At 51.3% G+C, this 9,174-nt stretch overlaps 1 long non-coding RNA gene across 7 annotated transcripts in view; it reads left to right on the top strand.

The window, feature by feature from the left end:
* The window catches only part of LOC108448193, a 45,699-nt gene extending 36,750 nt beyond the window's left edge, over positions 1-8,949 (top strand). For 5 of the 7 annotated variants that reach the window (XR_001863996.1, XR_001863992.1, XR_001863997.1 and 2 more), the window contains one exon: positions 1,017-8,949. This is a non-coding gene — a long non-coding RNA (uncharacterized LOC108448193). The remainder of the gene's footprint in view (positions 1-1,016) is intronic. The other 2 variants (XR_001863998.1, XR_001863991.1) reach the window with 2 other exon arrangements.
* Positions 8,950-9,174: the final 225 nt, after the last annotated feature.

The raw sequence follows: 9,174 nt of genomic DNA, 5'->3' as shown, positions 1-9,174 counted from the left end.
CCCCCCGGCGGTCCCCCGTGTCGGCCTCCCAGCCAGTGCCCCATCGGCTTCTCCCCTCCCTTGCTCTGGCTTTCTTTTTTGCTGCTTTTTTTCCCACTCGGCCTGTTGCATAAGGACAGGCGGAGGGCACAGAAAGAGGGGATGCCAGCAGTGAACGGGAGGCATTAGGGGGTGGGAGAAGGGCCGGGGGCATCGTTGCTTGGTCTGTTTGGAAAGAGATGGGTGCTCATGCCACCACTACAATCGCTTCCAGAGAGGTCACTTCCTTCCCTCCTTCTGCTCTTTGTTTCACGCCACAAAGAAGGAGCGGACAGTCTCCGTGCCAGGCAGGGAGCATGTCCCCCATGGGGGGGCAGCGTGCTCCAAGCAGCTGCTGTGCCTAGGATTGTGTCTTTGTCCTGGCTCCCACTGCCCAAAGCAGAAAGGTTCTGCTGCCAGGTGGGGCTGGGACCCCTGGGCCTTTGCCAGCATGGACTAAGTCATTGCTTCCCCCCCTTCCCTGTGTCACGTCAGGGACTTGCTGTGACACATACAGCTGGGTGGCCTGGCCCAGATTTTGGGGTAGGTGGCTGACCCATCAGGACATTGTACAAAATACTGTGGTGGCTGGTGATGAGGAGCTCTGTGACAGAAGCACCGCCAGATGAAAGGGCCTATATGCAGGGCCTATATGTTGTCAACTCAAATGATGGATGGAGGATTAAAAGGGAGACACCAGGACCCTTCTGCACATTAGTAGTGTGCAAGGGTTGCTTTCATTCGTGTTTGTTAGTGTTCCCTGTGATGTCCAGGATGATGTCCCTCTCCCCACTGTTCCTTCAAATCCCTGTCTCTTTTTCACCTTGCACCAAGTTCTTTTTCCCCAGCCTTTCCAGTCTGAGTTCTTTGCACTGATATCAGGGAAATCTACCCCTGTACTGTTGTGACCCCAGAAAGGCAAAGGTATTATGGCAGACTCTTGGCCACAGTTCTGTGCAAAGCCCTCTGATGCATTTTTCTCTTTCTCTTTTTTGTAGGTGACCCAGGGCAGAAGGCAACCAGGTGGATTCTGACTCAAGGTTTGAGGGGGATCTATGAGTTTCGCTTTCATTAACCTGTGAATCCTGCTTACAGCAACAGCACATTTGATACTCTTTCTTTCATTTTTGCCTTCCATTTGTTTCCTTTCCAGAATCTCCGTCCAGTTGAATTCTCTGTCTGGGAACAGTGAACTCATCCCTCATCCAGGCAGGCTCAGGTTCTCATGGTCACTGCCCTAGACTTCCCAATCACCCTACTGTTCATAGTGAGTCTCCTGCTGTTACTAAGAGAAAAGGTCAGGGGTATGATTTTTGCTCTGCCCTCTCTCATGGTGAATGTGTCTTTCTGACTGTAGCACATGGCATTACCTTCACTCACCACGGGAATGTCTGCTCACATCCAACATGCCCACAGATGTCAGGGGGCAGCTTGCCTCAGTGAGACCTCATGCCAGCAATACACGTTGTGCCAGCAGCCTCCGTGCACCAACGGGACTCACTCCATGAGCGTGTGCTCCCCGTGAAGCTTGCCCTGGCCATGCTTACAGTGCTGGCCACCACAGCCAGCCACATGCTGCTGTCACCTCCCCTGGTGCGTGTCTGCAGGATCTGCTTAGTGACCTTGCCCATTTTATTCCTGACTTTCTTAGAAATCAGAATGCCTGTTTTCTCAGACACACTGCCTTGTGCTGGCATAGCGGTCTTACACACACTGCAGCACTTGTGGGTGCTGTTGGATATAGCTCTGTGTCCTCAGCATGGAGATGCCTCTCCCTTCCCTCATCCATGTTTCTCCTTTGGCATTTGTCCCTTGATTCTTTACCCCGAGGATTTTCGCCCTGAGCTCTTTGCTGGCAGCAATTCCAGTCCCCTCTGACTATCTTGCCCATGGAGATGGTGACCAGTGAGGCCACATGGCTGACTGGGTGGTGGATGTCACAAATCACAAACGGATCCACCTCATTTTCTCCTAAGCCTGAGCCAGTCTCTCATTTCAGAGAAGTCTGTCCATTAACTCTCAGGGCTGGAGAGTACAATTATGTGTGCTTGTATAGCTTGGAGCTTTCTAAGCAGCCCAAGTAAGTGGTTTTCACCTTTTCATCCAGTCACTTCCTGTAAGAAAAGACACATCCGTTCTCTTTGAGTACAGATCTCACAAATGAGTACAAACCTCACACATGCCAGCGCTGGCTTTCTTCTGCTCTCATTCCTGGAGGAGAATCTCCTGGCCTGCACGTACCTTTGGCTCTCCAAAATCATATCTGAATGAAGAAAATCTTCCTTCAGCAGAAAGTTTGTGCTTTGCTAACAAAAGGAAATCCCTGAATTTGTTGATGTTCTTGGGAAACTTCTCCAAGTCCTTTTCTCTGGTACTGCAGGGGCAGTGTGGACAGTGCTGACTTCTTTATGTGAGCCCAGCGTGTCTCAAGCCATGCTTGAGGCTGCGGGTCGGTAATGAGGCCAGTCATTTGTTTGGGCTCCTGTGGATAATTCTGTCAAGGCCAAGCACTCTGCCAGTGAGCTTCTTTTAAGGACTGATTTTCTTTTACACAGTCAGGACTCAGACAGCCTATTATTAACCTCAGAGCCTGATGGCTTGCTTTGCATTCCCATTCCAGTCTGTGCTTTCACTGATTCCAACACACAGCTACTGCACTTCTACACACCCCTGTTCCCTCCCTGCACTTGCTTTGAGCCCTGCCTCACCAGATCACCTTTGCCAATGTTGCATCTCAGTGAAACTTGTCATGTCCTTCAGCCATCCACAGAGAAGAAGCTCTGTGAGGACAGTGTTGTTTTCAGTCATCCTGTCCTAATTACTTGTCCCAGCAATCCCATGGAGTAGAGAAACATGGCCTTGCTCTTCTAGATGGGCAAAGAGACATGGCAGCAGCAAGTGGAAAGTCAATAGCAGGAACAAAACCTGAATGCAAAGCCCCAGGGTGCCAGGCTTAGGTCAGGACAAATGCCACCAATCCTGAAGGAGAACAGCAGGCACAAGTGTGTATTTTGCCCATACCCAAGCAGCTGTGTCACCACTGACAGCAGGAAAGGATGAGAGGGGCTTTGCTAATAAGGACTCATAATGAGGCTGTGCCTGAGCTCAGACCTCCTGCTTAAAAAGTCCCTCGACATGTGAGGAAGCAAGCAGCAGTGACCATAGCAGGGCAAACCTCAGAGACCATGGGAGGTCTGAGGGTGCCAGGCAAAAGAAGGGACAAGCCTGTGCCAGCACATCTCAGTGGAGAGGTGAAGCAGGCATCCAAAAATAGCCCACCCTGCTGCCAAGAGCAGTGAGCCTTTGATAAACAGTTTAAAAATAACCTCAGTGGGAAAGACATTGCAGCTCCCTCCGAACTGCAGATCAGAACTGAATTTGTGTCCCGTTTGCGTTTCCATGTCCCTGCCAGCTTGCTGTGGAGCATGTTGCTCATGTGATACCTGCTGCCTGCAGATACTGGCCCTGACTGGGATGTGGGCAGCCATGAGGGACTGGGAAGATGCTCAGCTGCATTTTGCTGCTGCAGCAAGAGTTTGTCCTGGCTGGGAGCAGGAGCAGGGACACAGTCTGATGGGAACATGTCTGGTCAGAGCTACAAGGTGCTTTTTGTGTTGTGGCTTCCCACCCTCCTGTTGACATGAGGGAATGGCTTTTGTGGGTGTCAGGCAGAGAGGGGAAAGTGCAGGGATGTCTGCCACAGAAAACTGGAGCCAGATGAGCCAAGGGCCAGTGTGTCCTGGAGAACCCTTCCTAGGGAAGGGGGGTTTCGGGGACCCTCTGCTTTGTGTGCTCTCACTCTGCACTGAGATGTGGAGTAGGGACAGAAAGGAGCCCTCCCTATCACCTCTCCACATCCCCAGGGTAACAGTGCTGGCCATGGCCGGGATGCAGCCCCATTCCCACCTGGCTGCCCCAGGACAGCACCACCTCTCTCTAGGGCAATTGGGATTTTGTGGGCTGAATTGGATTTTTGTGGTCTGCTGGTTCTTCAGTGGGGGACCTCAAAGCTCTGGTCACCTGCACAGGAAGGCCTGGCACAGAGCAGAGCAGCAGGGCTAACTGCACCAGCACATGCTCCTGGGCACTGTGGCTGCAGTGCTGTACGAAGCGACAATGCTTATGTCCCCCTTAGCCCAAGGCCACCACATACCCCCTCCTCTGGATGTGGGACACAGACCCTGCCCTGCTGCCCTGCCCCAGCTCCCTGGCAAGGCCCACTCCAGAGCAGGGCCTGGAAAGAAAAAGTTATGTACTGACAGAAAAATCTCATACTTGGAAAGGTTATTGTATTGCTCTGGTGGGTGGGGGAGAGTGTGATGGAGGTGGGGCGAGGCAGGGGCTGACAATCCTTCTCCAAACGTTGTCACTCTTGTGCAGTGATCCTTGGAGAGCCCTTGCCGTTCTGCTGCCAGCAGGCAGGAGCCAATTAAGGGCAATTAGGGTGGAAGTGGAGAAGGCGCCCCTTTAGCTGCCGCCAGAGTGGCCACTGGGAGCGCTGGCAGGGCTCCACACTGTAAGGTTATTAGAGTTCTCCCCCATATTGTCCTTGGAAGAGATGCTTCGGAGCCGTCTGCTCGGAGCAGTGAGATGAAAGGGAGACACCCTTTGATGTGTTCGCCCGTTCACACAGTGCCTCCGTGGGGAATCAACCCGAGCACTTCTGCAGCACTTTCCACCACTGTTAATCACCCAGGCGGGTTACCCTGCTATCTGAGGTTTCCTAGGCAGAGCACGATCCCCCAGGGCACAGACGTGGCCTCTGCCCCACACGGTGAACGCTTTTCCATGGAATAAGATGCAGCAGGCAAGAGCAGAGAGCTGCAGTGAGGACAGAGGATCTGGGGCAGAGGGCTAGCCCATCTCCACGAGGAGAGGAAGAGAGGCACAGCCAACAAGTAAGTGGCCTGACTGCTGCCACACAGGCCATGGCATGGTCCCAGGGCTCTTCCTGGGTGCCTGCATGCTCCACAGCTGGATACTGGTAATCTCAAAGCCTCCCTCTTATCTGCATGTACTGCCATAGGACATCAAACCATATGGAATGACAGTGGTTGAGCTTCTAACAGCCTTGTTGCTTATTCTGTCTCAACATTTCCAAAATCCCCTTCCTTGGCCATCCCTTCCTCCCCTACAGCTCAGGCAGCTGAGGAACAGCAGAGGCAGGAGATGGGGCAGCTCTGTGATGTGTCATGAAGGCATCTACTTGGCTTGTGGGAGAGATGGTCCTTCCAGTCCCTGCTTTATGGGCCTGAGTACTCGGTTCCTCTGGGCACCAGTGTCCTGCCAACACAGAGATCCCACCATGGCACAGAGTTTCCTAATATGTTGCTCACTGCCCCTTTATTCCTTTCTGCCTGTCCATTCCGCTTCTTGGACAGTCCCTCTTCCTCCCCAGGGGTCACACCTCCCCATCCTTATTTTTTCACACTTTGCTGCTCCCAGTGTTACTGTGCCCATCCTGCATTGCTCCCTGCATTAGTCTTACTGTCAGAGGACGGCAGCGGGGGTGAGGCTGGAAGAGGAAATAGGTGCAGCTTTTACCACTGGGCATGGGTTGTGGTGGGATGGGAGGAAGGTCCATGGCAACTCACCATTTTCACAGAACCTGTATTTTTCCTGCATCCAGGAGCTGCTGCTAGATGGACTTCGGCTTTGTCGTGACATAGGAATGCTCTCAATGCCAGGCATCAGTTTTTTTTTTCCAGACTCCAGGCATTATTGGTTTGGGCCCAGTTCCCCAAAGGCCTTTGCCGACTCAGTGGCTCTACGGAGGTGACCCTTTGGGCAGGTGCATTGCTCTCTGCCACCCTCCCTCTCCGGCTGGGTGGCTCCCTGCATCTCCCAGCCAGCCACGCCTGCTGCGCAAAGCTGCCCTCTCCAGCACTACGTACAGGGCGCAGTGGGAACAACAGGCTCTGAGCATGCTGCCTCACAGCCTCCAGAGCAAAGGTGGCCCCAGGGCACTTCCCATGGATTTTCCACCCACAGGTGCCACCACCCTTCCGGAAGGAAGCAGTCAGCCTTGTTTTGAGCAGCTGCCTTGCAAATGCATCCTCTCTAGCACGCAGCTGCCTGACCCAGGACAAAGTAACCTGTGGCCTCAAGGAGTGAAATGCAGCATTGAAAACTGACAGTGCTGCACACAGACAGAGCGAGTGATGCTCTCCACCAGCTCCTGTGACAACCACCTTTTTGCTTTTCAGTCTTTGTCAGGAATAGGAATGATCTCTATAGTTTCTTTTCCTGCCTGGTGCTGCCTTTGCATCTGCTGCAGAGAAGAAATTCGAGGAGATGGATGCAGACCTTGGTCTGCTTTGTGGAAATACTTCTAGTGTTTTCAGGTAAGGTAAAAGTCTTTCATTAACAAATCCTACCTGCTGATCCCAAAGCACCTGAGATCCTCTCAGATTTTTTGCCAGCATTCCTCGTACTTTTGTGTAGCTCCAAACAGGAAACAATGCTCTTGGAAAAGCTTCAAGCAGCTCCAGAACGGGTCCCTGGAAACTTGGTGAGGTAGTTACAATGCAGAGCTCAGAAGTACTCTTTCCACATGTGCTACCTCTTGGAAGCCAAGGAGGGATTCCTAGGGCCAGGAAGAGAGAGTGTATGCCACCATGTGGCAGCAGATTCCCAAGCGTGGAGCTCAGGAGAGCTTCAGGCAGGCCCAGCTCATTGCTCAGGCTGGAGGACGGCCTGGCCCCCACAGGCAGAACTTCAGCAAGGAGTTATGACCTTCTGTGCACTGACAGGGAGGTGCTGTACAGTCGCCCTGTGCCATCTCCAAAGGCCCCAGCCACCCACTCCATGAAGGTAAGATTTATTCTGCAATTGAGCAGCCCTGGAATTTACTATGGAAGACAATATTCATCTGAGAATTGTGTTCCAGCACCAAAGACCCATTATTCACAGTGACAGCCTGCAGAGCTGAAAATAAACAAAGAACAAAGTCAAATCAAGTAGCTTTGGCCAGAAACCACCCTGCCTCAAGGCAGAAGACAACTTCTAAGCAAGAGAGACAACTTCTGAGGAAGAAGCTCTTTTGGAAGCACATTATCCCACTGATGCAAAGCTTCTTGCTTTTCTCTCAGAAGCAACCAAAAACCAGCCTGCCAGAGAACTTTGGGTGAGATGGAGGCTTAATTTGATCCAGGCTGTTCTTATCTTCTACATTTCTACATGTAAAACAAAACAAACAAAAAACCCAACAACAACAACAAAAGTTTCTCATCTTTCTGTCAATGAAGAGAGCTCTAAATATCTGGAGTTAATATAAAAAACCACTGCATTGTTCGTAGTCTGAATTATGCTGCAATGAGGACTCTGAGCTGTCACTCATATCAACAGTCTCTTAACTCTAAACTCAGCAATGGCCACTCGAGCCTTAGGTTCCCTCACTATTGCGTGTTGCCTGAGCGTGTTTTTGTCCCCTAGGCTCTGTGCTGCCCCCCCAGACAGCAAAATGCCTATTTCTGCCTCCTCAACAGTGTTGTGCTGGAACTGCTACACTGTGTTCTATAAATACGGCACTGTCAGCCTAAAACGCATTTGAGTAGAGAGAGGAGTAGCATGGGGACAGCTGCCTAGCTGGGTTACTTGGATATTTCATTCTCTTAAGTGCTACACTGTAGTTTGAAGGTGCAAATGAAGCTATTGACAAGTCTGAGGTCTTTTGCCCTAGAGATCCAGGTAGTCCAAAGAGCGCTGTTCCCAAAAAAACTTGGAGTAAACTTGTCTTGAGCATCTGGATCCATGCAAGCTACTGCTATATGAAGGTTTAGCTGACTTTGGTTGCTGCACCCTGATCACCCCAGGTGTTTTCCAAATTCTCCAATTCTTTGCTTTTCAGAGGAAATGAGTTCTAAGAGGCTAGACTCTGCTGGCAGACCTCCAAGGCCATGTGCTGGTTTGCCCTGGTGGAGATTCCAACCTGTTGTTGCTGTCTGAGAAAACCACATCTGTGTGTCCTTGAGAAGAGCACATAAGGACCAGAGTGTGGACTGGGGAAAAGTGGACCAGATCTACCCCTTCTGCTTCCCTCTGTGCTTGTGCAGAGTAGAGCAAAGCATCAGCTCAGGAGGCAGGGTGAGCCTGTGGAAACCAGATGCAGCACGGAGGAGGAGGAGGAAAGACACGGAGTAGTCAGGATCAGGATGGGAATATGGGACCCCAACTTGCAAAGGTCATCCAGTTGGGCTCATGCTCCAACTCACACTGGCTGGAGAAACAGGTCTTCATATACAGCAGCAAACACTCAAAATAAATCAAAAAGCATTTAAAAATATTGTCCTGCCTGGCTGCTCCAGACGAGTTTTGTAGTGAATCTGGAGGTGCCTTTTTCCTGGAGTGCTGTGCTCCCATTATGCTGCCCATGAGCTGCATGGGATCAGGGCTTGGCAACATGGGTCACCAGGGACAGTCACCTTAATCAGCTTAAACCACAGCTTGACTAAAGCCTCCAGCTGTGCTGCCCATCCCAAGGGAAGGTCTCTGAAACAGAGAGTGACCGCCCTGAAAATTCCTCCTGTGGTCACTTTTGTAAAGTCCTGCTCAGTGCAGAGAGGGACGGAGAAAGTAGTTAGTGGCATTCTGTCTCTAAAAAGCAGAGTGTTTCAGCTGTGATTCATTTTGTCTGGGGATTTGGCCTGTTCTGCTAGTTTGTGGGAGGCCAATTCAGCAGAATTGGTAACCAGTTGTTTGCTGATGCCGCCTTTGGGATGGAAGGTTGTCACCTTCCACCTGGGCGTTGTGGGAGACACTATTGCCCCAAACGTGGGGGATACTATTGCCGACAGACCGGGTCACAACATAATTTCCTTCATAATGTCCTTGGAGATGTGCAGAGACGGGCCTCTTGTGTCTGTGGGGCTAGTCTGGCATATTTTTTCTTTCTTTCTTTGAAAGAGCAATAAACACCTTTGGACCACCCCACGGAGGACTGAGTTGTAGCACGTTGTCCTCAATTTGCCTTCTGCTCCCACTGCCTGTTGTCTTTGCTCCTTTGTGGCATGCGTGAGGATGGATATGTCTGTCCTAAAAAATTGTCTGCAGTCATTCTGCAGTCCCTTTGACATCTGGCAGACCACTTGTGGCCCACAGACTACAGGCCAAGAAACACTGTATGGGGTGATGTCTACTGAGTGGCCTGCCAGAACT

The sequence above is a fragment of the Corvus brachyrhynchos genome, unplaced genomic scaffold (assembly GCF_000691975.1).
Source record: "Corvus brachyrhynchos isolate BGI_N302 unplaced genomic scaffold, ASM69197v1 scaffold31, whole genome shotgun sequence".
Classification (NCBI taxonomy): domain Eukaryota; kingdom Metazoa; phylum Chordata; class Aves; order Passeriformes; family Corvidae; genus Corvus; species Corvus brachyrhynchos.
This window is presented reverse-complemented; position numbering and strand designations above follow the sequence as displayed.